The 17,349-nt window shown below is 44.5% G+C and overlaps 1 pseudogene; it reads left to right on the top strand.

The window, feature by feature from the left end:
* Positions 1–824: 824 nt before the first annotated feature.
* LOC142550283 (LEAF RUST 10 DISEASE-RESISTANCE LOCUS RECEPTOR-LIKE PROTEIN KINASE-like 2.1) lies at positions 825–16,355 on the top strand (annotated as a pseudogene).
* The last annotated feature ends 994 nt before the right edge of the window (positions 16,356–17,349 follow it).

The following is a 17,349-nucleotide window of genomic DNA, read 5'->3' as shown; positions in this document are numbered from 1 at the left end:
GAAAAACCGAATTTCATAAATTTTAAAACAATAACCGACCGAAAAACGGATAAAACCGAACCATTTAAACCGAATTATTCTGCTCGATCGGTTTTTCGGGTTTTATGTCCACCCCTAGTTATTAGGTCCAATTTATTTAAAAAAAATCTGGGAATTTTTGCATCGGACAAACTTTAATTTGTGTTAGTTTAGAATTTAATATCCAAATTTCCTTTGGGTTTTCCCCTTTGTGTGTACACAAAAGTTTGTAGAAGGTAAGTCCGATTCAATTTCATTTCATTAACTTACATCTCATACTGGAATGTTCCATTTCTTATATCTTTGTTTCATCTACAGTTTGAGAGGAGTGGAATCAAGACGCCTGATACATGGAATAATTCATTATTAAGGTTTTAGTCTCCATAGAGCTCTCATGTTAATATAGCTTATCTGTTAAGGTTTGGCTGTTAAACAAACATAGGACCTCTTGTCTTTAAATTCTAACTACCCAACAAATGTTCAGATGAAAGTTCATTAGCAACAATGGATTACTCATGACACAAATTTTGATTAGATGCGTTGAACGCTCAACGTCGATGTCAGTGTTGGCGGAGATTCAGAATATTTTCATAGAGGCCGCAACCCTGGGATTGTAATATACCTTGACATCAAGCCCCAAAGAGTCGTTTAGATGAATACTTTTGCCTAAAAATCTCGGATCCTGGGTTTGGAAGACTGCTAGGAGAGGCAAAGAATGGGACAAGTGAGACTATTAAAAATATATTGTTTAAAAATGATTAGATATGATATTTCTGGTGTCTATTTAAATTCAAGGTCCAAGAGACATTAAACATATGGGCCTCTACTCTTGAATCTTGGGGTCAAGAGCAAGTTCCTGGAAAGATAAACTGATTAGGACCATTTGGTTTTCTTTTGACTGATCAGGTTTCCGGGTACTTAAACCAAAAGACCTGGCATCGACGCCTCTTTGTTCCTACTTCGCCATTCTTTCTACAAGTTCTTCTCGTGCACTTGGTGCCGCCATCAGCTTCCATGTGTTCTTCCACCATTGTTCCGCTCCACTCTTTTATTTGCACATCGTGGTTTCTATCAGTGGTACTTGTTAATGGCGCCACATTTACGGTCGTGAACAACTGTAATCGTACTGTTTGGCCAGCGATTTCGGGCAGTACATCACTAGGTTCAACAGGATTTGAGCTCTCCAACGGTACAGCCCAAGTCTTCCAAGCTCCAAAGGGGTGGGTGGGTCGGTTCTGGGGCAGAACAGGTTGCACCTTCGATGCCGCCGGCTTAGGCTCCTGCAAGACTGGAGACTGTGGCTCCGATCAAATAGAGTGCAACGGCGCCAATTCTACCGCTATCACCCTCGCAGAGTTCGCCCTCAGCTCCGGAAAATCCACAGACTCATACTACGTCAACCTGGTGAATGGATTTAACCTGCCCATGATGATAGAAGCCAGAGACGGATCAGGAAGGTACTGCCAATCCACGGGCTGCATGGAGGACATGAACTGGCAGTGCCCAGCCGAGCTGAGAACTGAAAGTGGTAACGCTTGCCAGAACGCGTGCAATGTGTTCCGCGCGTCGGACTGCGGGCCACGAGAGTATTCACAGGTGTTCAAGAATGTGTGCCCCATCGCTCGCAGCTTCCCGACCGATGATGGAAGTGCTACATTGACTTGCTCCGCCGGGGATTATAACATCACCTTCCGCCCCAACGTACTAAGGTACCACTCTGTAACGAACATTGGACAACTAATAAATCGTTTCTGCCTATAGCACTTATGTCGATTATCGTAAAACATATTTGATACCCCCGTTAGAATCCGGGTAAGCATTAACCCGGTTTGTTACTCGGATAGCCGAGATTATGACCCATATGCGTGATAGGTTTCCTAAAGACCCGGGCAAGTCTTCTCTTCCCGGGCTTTTTGGTTTTACCCGAGCTTTTCGCAAAGCATCCCGGGCCCTCACAAAGCCATACGGGCGCTTCTCGCCTTCTCGGGCAAAGTTCCCGGGTACATCACCACTTGGGCAACCTCGAGAACTGCATTACCAAGAGAAATGAACCATACTCAAGTGTGATTGATACAGACCATCCAATCTGTCAGAGAAACTTGGGTGTGGAGTGTCCGAGAAGTCATCAGAAGCTAGTTTGGTAAACCGACTTAGTAGATGTCACGGAAATCGAGGTAACTACCCATTCCTCTACTATAAATAGCAGGTAGTAATGTCACTTAAAGGATCCGAAAATCTTTGAACTCTAGGCACCATACATATTTTCTCTAAAATATTACTTGTGTTCATCTTCAACCTGCTGACTTTAGTATCGGAGTGGCTACGTCGGACACCCCTCCGGCGCCCATTCACGAGTTACTTTCTTGTTTGCAGGTGCTAATCCAAGCCATTATCTTCACTCAAAATTCTCAAACATTACAAATTGTTGATTTGATCCGTTGGAGCTCCCTACCCGGCTCACCCATTTCAGCGGGATCACATCATTGGCGCCATCTGTGAGAAATACTTAGTTCGAGACGTTGATATGGCCCGTACGAGAAGAACCAATCAGGATAATTCTCACGCCCAGGGTGATGGAGGACAGACTTCAAGACAAGCTGGTGCTAATAACATCGGACCAAACCTCATTACCCTGACCCCTGAAGAGTTAAAGAAAATGATGGCCGATGCCATCGTGCAAGCTATGGCCAGGAAGGAGGTCTCTCATCCTGTTACACCACCCGGGGATAAACAGGGACATGAACAGGGATTTGAGCAGGAGCAGGAGCAGGAGCAGGAGCAGGAGCAGGGGAGGAGGGAGAATGAGATGGCAGGAGAAGACGAGGAATCCAGCGCGGGGTCCAAATCTCCTACCGTGGCAGAGGAATTGTTGGAATTGAGGCAGAAGATGAAGGTCCTGGAAGGACAGTTGGAAAGACGGAGCGTTGCCCGGGCAGTCCCGAGAGGATGCCCGTTTACTGATATCATTGTCCGGGAGCCTCTTCCTGGAAATTTCAAATCTGCGAAGGTGAAAGACTATGATGGCAATGCAGACCCGGAGGAACACCTGGCCAGGTTTGAAAATATGGCCATGTTGCACTGTTACACTGATCGAATCAAGTGCAAGGTGTTCCTAACAACACTGGTGGATTCAGCTCAGATGTGGTTCCAGGGTTTGACTTCCCAAAGTATCAGCTCCTTTGGAAACTTCCAGAAGGTGTTTTTACACCATTTCAACAGCAATAAAAAGTACAAAAAGACTGCTTTTAGTCTTTTTGAAGTTAAGCAGAGCCCAGAAGAGAGTTTAAGGGCCTATATCAGAAGGTTCAACAGAGTGGCCCTGGACGTCCCCACTTGTGCCACTGAAACAAAGACTACTGCATTCACCCAGGGTTTGAGAGAGGGTGAATTCTTCAAGTCACTGACTAAGAAGGTGCCGGGGGATTTCGAGGATATATTGTCGCGAGCAGAAAAATACATCAATATGGAGGAGGCTCAGAAACAGAAGAGGGAAGCTGTGAGAAAGGAAAGAGGAGATCGGGTGTCTAAACCCGAGGAGAGGGGACAGAAGAGAGGCAATACATGGCACTTTTCTCATCACGTGCCTCTGAAAATTGCTCGGGAGAGGGAAGTGCAGGAGTGCAGCAGAGATTTGGCCCCAGATCATCAGTTATCCCGGCCAGAGAAGAGTGGATTTTGCTCTTTTCACAAAATGTGCCACCATAACACTGAAAAATGCAAGGCACTGAAGGGGAATTATGTCTCACCTTCCATCCCGGGACCCAGCAACAATAGCCAGAGGCCGAGAATACCACCTTGGACGTCTCGGCAACCAGGATCTGGCGCCCGAGGAGGAAGTGTGAGGAATATCCCGAGGATTGAACCCAATTGAAGAAGGGAGCCTGAGCCCGAGAGAAAAAAGAATTCGCCCCCTACCACGGGAATGATTAAAATGATATTAGGAGGCTCCACTGATGGAGACTCCAACCGGGCAAGGAAGTCGAGAAGTAGGAGAGAGTATTTGGAGGTGAAGGGAGCAAGAAAGAATGAGGCGGTCATCAGTTTTGGCCCGGAAGATTTGAGAGGGGTGAATCTGCCCCACAACGATGCCCTGATGATCCAAGCCCGAGTGGAAAATTATGATATTCTACGAGTCTTCGTGGACTCGGGCAGTTCTGTAAATGTAATTTTTAAGGATGCTTTTTTGCAGATGGATTTGCAGGGCTATCACCTGGAGACTGTGGAAACTGCCCTCTTTGGTTTCGCTGGCCATGTGGTTTACCCAGAAGGGGAGATTGTTCTGCCATTAACCTTGGGTTCTCAAGATCTTAAAAGGACGGTGATGACTTCATTTACCGTGGTGGACTCCCCATCATCATATAATATCATTATGGGTAGATCGGCTATGAACGAGTTGAGAGCCGTAGCATCCACCTACCACCAGAAGATAAAGTTTTCAGTGGGAGCCCGGGTGGGAGAAGTCCGGGGAGATCAGCCATCTTCTCGGAAATGCTACGTGGAGGCAGTCCGGGCTGATCAGAGCAAGACGATGAGGGAAGGGAAGAGGGCAAGGGTGGATGGAGTAGAAGGAGGAGGAGAGGTGCACTTTGTAGCAGAGGAGGAGAAGGAAGAAGTAGAAGTCGGACCAGGCCAACAAATCCGGGTGGCTAGGGATCTCAGTGCATCCACCCGGGTTAGTTTAATTAACTGTTTAAAAGCTAATATCCATATGTTTGGTTGGTCCCAGCAGGAATTGACAGGGTCTTCCCCTGATAGCGGAGCATCAATTAAACATTCTCCCGGGGTTTCACCCGGTGAAGCAAAAAAAGAGACACTTTGGTCCTGAGAAGGACAAAGTTATTGATGAACAAGTAAAGGAGCTCCTGAAGGCTGGCCACATTCGAGAAATTCAATTCCCTTTGTGGCTCTCGAATGTGGTCTTAGTGCCCAAGTCTACCGGAAAGTGGCGCATGTGCGTAGACTTCCGCGATCTTAATAAAGCCTGTCCCAAGGATCATTATCCTCTGCCTCACATTGATCAATTGGTGGATTCCACATCAGGCTTCGAGTTGCTAAGCTTCATGGACGCGTACCAGGGGTATCATCAAATCCCCCTGGCCAAGAGTGACCAAGATAAAGCCAGCTTCATCACCTCGGGAGGTACATTCTGTTATATTGTAATGCCTTTCGGGTTGAAGAATGCAGGGGCAATTTACCAGCGTCTGATGAAGAAAGTCTTCGAAAAGCAATTGGGGCGGAATGTGGAAGTCTATGTGGATAATATTCTGGGCAAAACCCGGGAGGTGGCAAGCTTTATTAGTGATCTGGAAGAAACTTTTGCCACTCTCATGCAGTACGGGATCAAGCTCAACCCTGCCAAGTGTATTTTCGGCGTAAAGAGTGGCAAATTCCTGGGATTCATAGTGACGGATCGGGGGATCGAGGTAAATCAGGAAAAAGTCAAGTCTGTTCTATGCATGCCATCTCCCCGATCTGTCAAGGAATTGCATAAGTTGACCGGGAGAATTGCTTCCCTGTCTCGATTTATTTCCCGGTCAGCACATCGGAGTTATCCTTTCTTTCAAGTCTTGAGGAAGGCCCATCAGTTTGGATGGGATGATAAACGTGAACAGACCTTCCAAGACTTGAAAATTCACCTTGCAGAACTCCCTGTTTTGGTGAAGCCGGAGCCCGGGGAGAAATTGTATGTCTATTTGTCTACTACAGAGTATGCTGTCAGCTCGGTTTTAATAAAAAAAGAAGGCTCCAATCAAAAGCCTGTTTATTATGTCAGTCATGCTCTAAGAGGACCCGAGCTCCGGTACAGTGATCATGACTGCCCGGAAGCTAAGACCTTACTTCCTGTCACATCAAATAATTGTTCTTACCAACAGTCCTCTTGACAGGATCATGACTCACTCTGAGGTATCCGGGCGTATGGTCAAGTGGACAGTAGAGTTGGGGGAGTATGACATTGAATACAAACCTCGGGTGGCCATCAAAGCACAAGCTCTTTCAGATTTTTTATCCGAGATGGTCCAGCCCAATGAAGAGGAAGTGTGGAGAGTATTCGTGGATGGGGCGTCTAGCCTTGCTGGATGCGGAGTAGGGGTAGTGATAATATCTCCCCCGGGAGAAAAGATTAAGCTGACACTTAGAATTGACTCCTGGGTAACGAACAATGAGGCTGAGTATAAGGTTGTCCTGGCTGGTATCCAAGCCGCTCGGGAAGTCGGGGCTTCCCGGATCATTCTATATTCCGATTCACAACTCATTACTCAACAAATAAAAGACGTGTATGAGGCTAAGGACGACCGGATCAAAGGACTGCTGGATGACGCCTCTGATCAAGTTCATAATAAATAATGAGTTGCCTGAAGATAGAGCTCCAGCTCAGAAAACTAAGAGACAAGCTCCCAGGTTTGTTCTCTTAAATAACGTTTTGTACAGAAGATCATTCCAGGGACCCCTTTTGAAATGCTTATCTGAGAAAGAGGTGGATTATGTCCTCCGAGAAATTCATGAGGGTTGTTGTGCCGAGCACCTCGGGGGAATATCTTTGGCACGAAAAACAATGCTTGCCGGTTTCTGGTGGCCAACTTTAAGTCAAGATGCTGCTAGGGTGGTTCAAGCTTGTGAAGGCTGTCAACATCATTCGAATTTCAAACACAGCACTGCTACCCTCATGAAGCCTATTTGGGCATCTTGCCCCTTTGATCAATGGGACATGGATATTGTGGGTCCTTTCCCCATTGCCCGGGCTCAGAAAAAATTCTTGTTAGTTGCCGTTGACTACTTCTCCAAGTGGGTAGAAGCTGAGCCCTTGGCAAGAATAACCGAGCAGGAAGTATTGAAGTTTTTATGGAAAAGCATCGTATGCCGATTTGGAGTGCCCAGGAAACTAATCTCAGATAATGGGAGGCAATTTCAGGGCAAAGAAATCACGTCATGGTGCCGGGAGATGAAGATCACTCAGTCTTTTACCTCTGTTGCCTACCCTCAAGCCAATGGCCAAACGAAGGTAGTCAACAGAATCATTGTACAAGAATTAAAAACCCGGCTTCAAGGCAAAGGAAGGGACTGGGTGGACGAATTACCCAGTGTTCTCTGGGCTTACAGAACTACTCCTCGGGCACCAACTCAAGAAATTCCTTTCAACTTGGTGTACGGTTCCGAAGAAGTCCTTCCAGTAGAAATCGGGCAGACTTCTTCTCGGGTAGAATCTTTCTTCTCGGGTAGAATCTTACCCGGATAATAATGACCAAAGTAGGGCCATGGAATTGGATTTAGTAGAGGAAAAAAGAGACCGGGCATGCATTCGAATGGAGGCATACAGGAGCCGGATTATGAAATCATATAACAAAAGGGTCCGCTTCCGAGACTTCCAGGTGGGGGATTTAGTCATGAAGAAAGTCAACCCTGCGGGGGAAGTTGGGAAGTTGGAAGCTCGGTGGAAAGGACCTTACAAAAACACTCGAAGAGTCAGCTCGGGATCTTTTTATCTAGAAGATGCGCAAGGACACTCTCTTAAAAAACCTTGGAATGTATTTAATTTAAAGCAGTACTATGCATGACGGATGTAATTATTTGATGGAAGAAATAAATGAAAGATATATTTTCTTAGAGCGTGTTCTGAATACTCCTATTATTAAGTCCCGGGACATGCTCCCCGGCCCAAGGCTCCGCACCTTGGTTCTTAAAAAGCCCAGGGCACTACACCCTGGCTCGGGGCTCCGTACCTCGACCATTCACAAGTCCCGGGACATGCTCCTCGGCCCAAGGCTCCGCACCTTGGTTCTTAAAAAGCCCAGAGCACTACACCCTGGCTCCCGGAAACGCATCTCGATCACTCTGAATTCCGGGATTATTCTCCTTAAAATCGTGACATCTCGTTTGCCTGATAAGATATAAGTATCCTGATATCTTATATTACTCACGAGAAATTACCAATCAAGTCCTTAACGCTTATAAATTTCTGGTGACCTGTCAAATATCTCGGTTATTGTAAAGACAGAACACTGAGCACTTGGCAGATAAATACAAGTGTGTTAGAAGAAAAGGAAGATTGCATTAATAAAAGCCTGAAGGCCTGAAAGTTACAGACAGAAGCAAATAAAAAGAGAAAAGTAAAAATACAACCCTAGTCTATATCTACATGTTCAGGCCCGGGTTGCTCCTCTTGGTCCGCCTCCTTCTCCTCCTCGCCTTCCTTGGGAAGGGACGAGATAGCCAGGCCAAAATCAGGAAAATTTTCCCTATCTAGGGGCAGGAGTCCGGCCTCCTCAAATTGTTCCCGACATTTCTCAAAATCGGTCTGAAAAAAAAGGATAAGCCTTATCTACCACAGCCTTTTTAAATTCTGGCGACTGAAGAAAGGAGGCTTGCCATTGATTCTTGTTGTACTCGACTAGGGCCAGAGCATTCTCAGCTTTCTCTGCCCGAAGCTGCTGCACTTCTACTTGCTCGGAGAGAGCATGGTTGCTCGCCTCCGAAGCATTTAGAGCACCTCGAAGATTTTCTTCTCGGATAGCAGCCTCATTAAGATCTTCCCGAGTCTTCTCCAGGGCCATTTGAGCCGACTCCAGGGAAGCAGTGAGGACGACGATTTCCTCTTCATGAAGACCCTTAGCCCGGTCAAGCTCCTTGAGCAGTTGGTCTTGGTTTCCTGAGCAGCCCGAGCTTGTTGGCTTTTCCGGGTAGCCACCCCCGCTACCTCCTCGAAGGCCGAAATCATCATTTGGGCAGCCTACACAAAGCGAAATAAGAAAAGGAGGAAAAAAGTGAAGAAAAGAATAATAAGAATAAACTTACAGATAGGAATCGATTGGATCCCTCAAGAAACCGGACACCCGGCCCATGATTCTTCAGAAAGGCCTCTTCGTCCTGAGTGAGCATGTGTTTAAGGCGTCGAATGCCTGTTGAAGTGGCTCCCTCCAGGAAGATGATGGGCCAGGTGGGTTGATCAATCAGAAGAGGCTCTTGAATAGGCTCCTCTGGGGATGGTTGCCGAGGAGGGGTGGCTGATCGAGTAGCCTGAGAGGAGCCCTGCCCCACTTCTTGGTTATCCTCCAGCAAAACCGCATGTAACAGCCTTTCGCTTCCTATTGATGAGGGGGACGTGATCTTCAGGATCTTCTTGGGAGTACTCCCGAATCACCTTCTCTTGCTGGGTCTCAACCCCATCAGTCCCAAGTTGCCGGGCTGCCATCTCCTCAGCCCGTTTGCTGCCGCCTCCGCAGCTAGTTTCTCCTCAAGAGCAACTTTCTGGGCTGCCATTTTCTTCTCTTTGGCCGCCTTTTCAGCCGCCCATTTCTTGGCGAAGGCCTCCTGCATTTTTGAGTTATCTGCACGTAAATAAGAGGAAGGTTCAGCACAAGTAATGAATATGAAATTTGAAAAAACAAAGACTAAGGATGTCAAGAATTACCGGGTTGAGCGCCCGAGACAGCAACTTCGTCAATCACCCTGTCCAAAGGGTCCTCAGCACGGGCACTCAACCCACAGGTAGTGAGGTTCTCATCAGCATGAGAACCTCACTACCTATGGGTTGAGTGCCCGTGCTGAGGACCCTTTGGCGATGAGAACAGAAGAAGAGTATTTCCGCCCTTCCACCAAGGTTTGACTCATGAGGAAAGGCTCCTCGAATTTGTAAGATTGTGGCAAGGAAGGTTGTTGGGGAAGGGAAGACAGAAAGCCGGTTAGACAAGGTAAAGGACCCGGGAGTTGAATGTAGAAAAATTTTCCTTTCCACCCCTTCTGGGAGGAAGGGATATCATCAAGAAATCGGGCATTAAGTCGGGCGGTCAGGGAAAAGGCATTATCCCCAAGCCGGCAAGAGAAGTAATAGTGAAGGATAAGGGAGGTGATGAGAAGATTGTTCATTTTGAAAAGGACATATGCCAAGGCCATAATCCTAAAGGAGTTGGGATGAAGTTGGTTGATCGGTACGCCGAAAAACTTGGCAACCGCAATATAGAAAGGGTGGACAGGGAATCGGAGACCATTTCTAACCTGGTCCCGAAAGAAAGTAGTATACTCGGGAGGAGGGTTGTTGGCTCTGTCAGAAGGCCCGGGTATCAAAATGGAAAAAGATGGAGGAATATTGCCCAGGGCCCGGAGTTTCTCATCGGCCCCCAAGCGTAATGTACTACTCAGGGAAGAAAACCAAGGAACTCCCGGAATCTCAGTAGGAGGAGGGCTCGAACCCCGGGCCTTACCCTTACCCTTACCCTTGCTCTTGGCAAGAGCTCGGGAGTGGACAGAAGTAGAAGGTTTTAAGAAGGTTGGTTTAATTTGGATAGATGAGGGTTGTCTAGAAGGCTGGGTGATAGAGCGGCGAGGGGAGACGGAGTGGAGTCAGAACGCAGTGCGATAGACTCGTCGCTGGGCGAGCCCCGCGCATTTGCCCCTGATGTAGAAGTGGTAGAATTAGACATATTTTTGAAATCAAGAGAGGAAAAGACTTACGGGTGGTTACAACAATGGAGATTCACCGAAAATGGGGAAGTTTGCGTGGAAAGAGCTTCGAGAAAAAAAATTTTGCAAGGGCTTCGCCGGAATTTCGAATTTGAGAGTGATTTCTGGAATTGGGGCGCCCAAATTTATAGAAGGGGAAAGTTGATCTACACCGTTGATTTCAATCAAATCGGACGGTCGAGCTGAACCTAGGAAATTGTGCGGATATACGAAGGGACACGCGCAATAATTAAAGAGTCAGACTTATCGACTCCTCGAAATGCGAAAAGTTCCTGACCATTGAGTAAAAAGGTACGCGTTATCATGACACCCCTGGTGTTACCCGGCATCTTATTTTTTGGACCGGGAGTTTCGAGGCCTCGGTATCTTTTTTTATGGACCGGGAGGTTCGAGGCCCCGGCATCTTATTTTTTGGACCAGGAGTTTCGAGGCCCCGTTATCTTATTTTATGGATCGGGAGGTTCGAGGCCCCGACATCTTATTTTATGGACCGGGAGGTTTGAGGCTCCGGCATCTTACTTCTTGGACCGGGAGTTTCGAGGCCCCGGTATCTTATTTTATGGATCGGGAGATTTGAGGTCCCGGTTTTTTGTTCTAAAAGTTCGGGGGAATATTAAAGTCGGGGCATTTTGGTTGAACAGCTATCAGTTATTCAGTTCGTGATATATATATCAACTGATGAAATTAAATTCTGACAACAGATAAGAAGACAGAAATAAACCAAATGACTTTTTTATTTTAAGAGATTAGCAAATGGCGTATTACATCTGGGCCATCCTTGAAGCTACATAGTCTTTCCACTCAGTTATCCATTCAGTCACTTCCCAAATGTGAAGGTTGGAGAAGGACTCGGAGGTTGATATCTTGTTCAGATGATGTCATTCCTTCCACAGCATCGCCTGCAACATAACTTGGTCCGTAGCCAGGTCTGCAACCCGAGTTACTCCAAGCACTCGCCTGTATTTTCTTGCCACTGCCCTTTGGGCACGGTTGAGAGCCAAGCCATTTTGATGCGCATTGTTAATATCTTGGATCTTGTACCAAGTAGACATAACCTTTACCTCAATGTACTCTTCGACCGTCCTTTTCAGATTCTCCACATAAGGACGTAACTCAACTGGTATTCGGCTATGAGCACCAATGGAAGAAACCGTGCTGCTACAATCACTGAAGTCACTTGAACTCGACATATTGAATTAATGATCACTTGCATCTCTACTGTCTTATTTATAGGCAAGTGGCATTCAATATGGAAGAAGTTGGAAGGTCACAAATTAGGTGAAACGTTTCACCATTTATTCAAAAGAGGAGTTAATCACAAACTAGTGATTTGGACACACGTGGACGGTCATGATGTACCTCGTAAATTGTACAAGGTAGACGAAAGGACGTGCACAGTTATCGAATCGTCAATCTTATCCATCTCGAAATATGAAACGTTTTTCGACGGGAAGTTAAGGCTGATTCGTGCATCATTGTTGTACCGTATCATAGCCCGGGAGATTTTAGGTCCCGGCATCCTATTTCATAGCCCGGGAGGTTTTAGGCCCCGGCATCCTATTTTGTAGCCCGGGAGGTTCGAGGCCCCGGTACAGGATTTAATAACTCGGGAGATTGGAGTTCACAATATTTTATCTTTAAGCTCGGGGACCGTTAAATCATGGCACTTCGGTTGGTTCGTCATCGGTTATTTATCTTCAAAAAGATTTCATTGGGTCACTTATCAAGAATTAAAAAGACATAAACCAAAGCAACTTTTTATTCATTTGAGGGAATTTTTGCGAATTACATTTAAGTATTTTTCCTCTACAGAAGCCCTCCACTTCACCATCAAGCTCTTTACAGAGCTGCCAGTGAACGCCTTCATAAAGCTATCAGAATCGGCAATGTTCTGCAGTATCTTTTCTCCTTGTAAAGCATTAACTGGAGGACATAGTCGTCCTCAAAGAGATTTACGGTCTCGGAAATGAGCAAACGTTCCCGATATTTCTCAAGCTTTGCCACCAGCCGAGGAGTGGTAGCTTCTCCACACATTCATAGAGGAACTGCAATCCTTGCAACTCCTCCCAGAAATTGAGGATCTTTTGGAAGACTTCATCTTCCAGTTCAGCTTTTCCCTTCTCAAAAGCTGCATTCATGAACTCTGTTGCCATATCGGGAGCCTTCGAATTACTTGAATCTGCCATTATCCTTCTCAGGTTGTAATTTGCTGGTATGGTGGGGAAATATGAGACCTATTATATATAGGAGGAGAGAGCCAATCGCAGCCGTTAATCTATGAGCGCATGAACGATTAGGATGAGCTTTGGAAGTTGTATTAGGCAGATGAAAAGACATGTACAGATATCGAGGAAGCAGGCTCATTATTACCTCCGAATACGGACAGTTTTCGGCTGTACCAATAATCATGCATGCGTCATAAAGACACCTCTTGGACTTCCTGAGAGTACTAAACGACAAATATGACTGATCGGGACAGCGAGTCAAGCTCTAGCCCGACTATTTTAGGGATGGGTGGTGATACCCTCATTAGAATCCGGGTAAGCATTAACCCGGTTTGTTACTTGGATAGCCGAGATTATGACCCATATGCGTGATAGGTTTCTTAAAGACCCGGGCAAGTCTTCTCTTCCTGGGCATTTTGGTTTTACCCGAGCTCTTCGCAAAGCATCCCGGGCCCTCACAAAGCCATACGGGCGCTTCTCGCCTTCTCGGGCAAAGTTCCCGGGTACATCACCACTTGGGCAACCTCGAGAACTGCATTACCTCGAGAAATGAACCATACTCAAGTGTGATTGATACAGGCCATCCAATCTGTCAGAGCAACTTGGGTGTGGAGTGTCCGAGAAGTCATCAAAAGCTAGTTTGGTAAACCGACTTAGTAGATGTCACGGAAATCGAGGTAATTACCCATTCCTCTACTATAAATAGCAGGTAGTAATGTCACTTAAAGGATCCGAAAATCTTTGAACTCTAGGCACCATACATATTTTCTCTAAAATATTACTTGTGTTCATCTTCAACCTGCTGACTTTAGTATCGGAGTGGCTACGTCGGACACCCCTCCGGCGCTCATTCACGAGTTACTTTCTTGTTTGCAGGTGCTAATCCAAGCCATTATCTTCACTCAAAATTTCCAAACATTACAAATTGTTGATTTGATCCGTTGGAGCTCCCCACCCGGCTCACCCATTTCAGCGGGATCACATCAATATTAACAATCAATCAAGATAATTTTTTTTTAAATGAAAACTCGCTTTGAAATTATTTTTATATGAATAAACCCCCGAGATTAACTTTTGATTCTAAAATACTAATTCTCTAATTTTCACATAAGTTTTAATTACCAAAAAAATAAATATTTTCTTCTCCAATTAAAACTTAACAGTTCGATTAAAAAACTTTTGATGTGGTTAGCAAAATTTTCAAATAATCCAATAACAGCAGTTTAGAATTAACCCGTACTTGTTTAGTTGGCCGAAGAAAAACTTAATCGATCTATCAAACAATCCCATATTCCGCAGCTTGCAAGATGAAATGTGCAGCAGGGCATTTCAATGCGGCAACATCAGAGACATAGGCTATCCTTTCTGGGGAGCAGATCGTCCTGAAATGTGTGGTTTTCCAGGTTTCGAGCTTCTCAACTGCGAGGGCGATTTCCCACTATTCAACATCGATTCAATAAGCTATAGAGTCCTCGGTTACGATTCACAAACTCTACAAGTAGCAAGACAGGACCTATGGGAGACCAAATGTCCGGGGGGTGCTCTCTCCAGCACAACTTTAGATCCAAAACTTTTCAACATTACTCTTGAAGACTATATGATGACAATAACATCTTCTTGTACTATGATTGCACAAATATATCTCATCCCACAACTTATAATAAGACGACGATAACCTACCCTTCAGTAAATGGGAGTGAGCCTTATCACGCCAAGCCATTTTCCTGCAATATAAATAGGAAATAGGACCCAAACTGTGAATTTCTTCTCGGCAAGGCCAGTGCTAGGGTCGAACATCACATGCAAGAATACTATCTCTGTTCCGGTAAACCAATCTGTGGCGCAGGCTTTGTCCACTGATTCAGCTTCAGTAAATGATTTCCAAGATGCTTTCAAGAGTGGATTTTCGATCGGATGGTTAGGTAACATCACCAACTGCGAGAATTGCGTTCGATCAGGTGGGGTTTGCGGTTATGACCCAGATTCAGTATCGGTTGAATGCAAAATTGCTGCAGTAGGTAGGTTGCACAGTTTGATTATGTGATAAATAAATCTCACCAAAATACTGCAGTTCTTCATTTTCATTTTTGAATGGCATAACTAGGTTCTGCTCTGGATCCAATTTATCATTCCGACGGTTCATACTCTTCTTATGGTATGCTCAGCTCAACTTATCCTTCCATCCACTTCATACTCTTCATATGCTAACAAAACTCTCCGAGCTAAAAATTGATCGACTAATAATAAGAAGTTCGTACTAGGTAAAGCTGGGCTATCTTCTGTGAAGAAGGTTATGATAGGTAAATGTTGGACCGACCAAAATAGTCGATTATTCCGTGGTTGTACGATTCCGGAATCAGCTATTTCCTATGTTTTTTTTCAGGGATGGCGGCGCTAGTTCTAACAGTTGTAGTTGCTGCAACGTTTATCATAGTCCGTTTCAAAAGACGCCATCACCATGAAAGGTTACAAGTTGCTTTACAGCAGGAAACTAGACCAAATGTTGAAATTATACTTAGTAATGAAAACCTAGCTCCAAAAAGATATAAATATACTGAGATCCAGAAAATAACCAAGTCCTTTAGTGATAACTCGGGCAAGGAGGATATGGAAGTGTATACAGAGGAACGCTACCAAGTGGGCAAATTGTTGCCATCAAGATTTTGACAGAGGCAAAAAGCAATGGAGAAGATTTCATTAATGAAGTTGTCAGCTTCAGCAAAACTTCTCATGTCAATATTGTGAATCTTTTAGGATTTTGCAACGAAAAGAAGAGAAGAGCTTTAGTCTATGAATTTATGCCCAACAAATCTTTAGACAAATTCATCAGCACCAATGGATCACTCGGTACGACATGCCTATTGGATTGGGGAACATTGTATAAGATTGCTGTTGGTGTTGCTCGAGGTTTGGAATATCTTCACAAAGGTTGTAACACCAGGATTGTTCATTTCGACATCAAGCCTCAAAACATTCTGTTAGATGAAGAATTCTGTCCCAAAATCTCGGATTTTGGGTTTGCAAAACTATGCAAAAAGAAGCAGAGTATTTTATCTATGGATGGGACGAGAGGGACCATTGGATACATTGCTCCTGAAGTATTCTCCAGGAATTTTGGAGGAGTTTCTTACAAATCTGACGTTTACAGCTATGGAATGATGGCTCTGGAAATGGCTGGAGCAAGAAACATTGTTGGCCTTGGATCAGTCCAATCCAGTGAAAATTATTTTCCAGATAAAATTTATGAGGAAACAATATTACATGAAACCAAGAACTTGGGAGCAATGGCAAGTGAAGAGGAAGAAGAAGCTGCACGGAATATGTTTATGGTTGGATTTTGGTGCATTCAAACCATCCCGATTCCCGTCAGACAGGCCATCGATGTCTAAGGTTGTGGAAATGCTAGAAGGTAGCCTTGAGTCCATACAGATTCCACCAAAGCCATTTTTGTTTACTCCTACGTCACTGGGACAAGAATTATCCCGGTCTGCATCAGGAAATGTTGAAACAGAAAGTTCGACTGAGAAATCACATGATCGTTAGCTATTGTCGCCTAACCGCATTTATATTTTAGGGCGTTAGCTTATGTTCTTTGTAATATACATCATGTTTATTTAAAGAAGTGATACAATATGTTTATTTAAAAATAGTTTGCTATGCAACGCTGGTTCTTGAAATGGCTGGATCAAGAAATATTTTTGGTACTCGGTCGACTCAATCCAGTGAAAGTTATCTCCCAGACGAAATTTACAAGCATGTAACGCTTCACAAAGCCACGAACTTGGATGATATTGAAGAAATCACCATGAAAATTCTTTTTAGTGGCGTTATGGTCCATTCGAACCATTCCATCGGACCCAGGGGCGGAGGTACAGCACGCCCGGGTGGTCCAAATTTTTTTACAAAAATTTATATGTAAATTTTTGTATAATTTTGAATAAATTTGATATTAGTCCGGGTAGATCAATTTAAAATATTAAAGGAGGTTAGAGTTTAAAATTCTAGCCCGGTTAACGCCAGATTCCTGGCTCCGCCCCTGATCGGACCAATCATCGATATTTAAGGTTGTGGAGATGTTAGAAGACAGTCTTAAACACATATAGATTCCACCAAAGCCTCTCCTATCTACACCTGAACCGTTAAGGCGAGAAAGCTCCTCATCAGAATCACTAACGTAGAGACAGAAAATTCAGTTGAAAGTTAACTATTGTTTGTTAATTGTTTGCCTCCATGAACAAAGCTGTAAGCATCGATCGCTCTTTGTTCTTATTTTTGCACGGTTTAGGAGGCGCTTGGTTGATTTTACTGCTATTTTCATCATAATACTTTGAAATTTAGTCCGAAAATGCCAAAAAAAGTGAGAGGATGTTGATTGTTCCAGGAAAATGTTGGTGCATTACTTTGCTTATATGTGATGAGATGTTCAAATAAAGTGTCTTCAATTCCTTTTTTTTTTTCCATTTAATTGACTTCTCTATCAAATTGCACATGCAAAAAGCTCCCACTGATGTCCATGATTTCTCTCCACTTGTTTCCTTTTGTCAATACGAAGTGATTCACTTTATTGGACTACTACGAATTAGGTAAAAATATATATTTTTTTCCCACTTGTTTAAGTTTTGATTTTAGATCCTAATAGTTTTCAAGTTTT

The sequence above is a fragment of the Primulina tabacum genome, chromosome 6, assembly GCF_025594145.1.
Source record: "Primulina tabacum isolate GXHZ01 chromosome 6, ASM2559414v2, whole genome shotgun sequence".
Lineage (NCBI taxonomy): Eukaryota > Viridiplantae > Streptophyta > Magnoliopsida > Lamiales > Gesneriaceae > Primulina > Primulina tabacum.
This window is presented reverse-complemented; position numbering and strand designations above follow the sequence as displayed.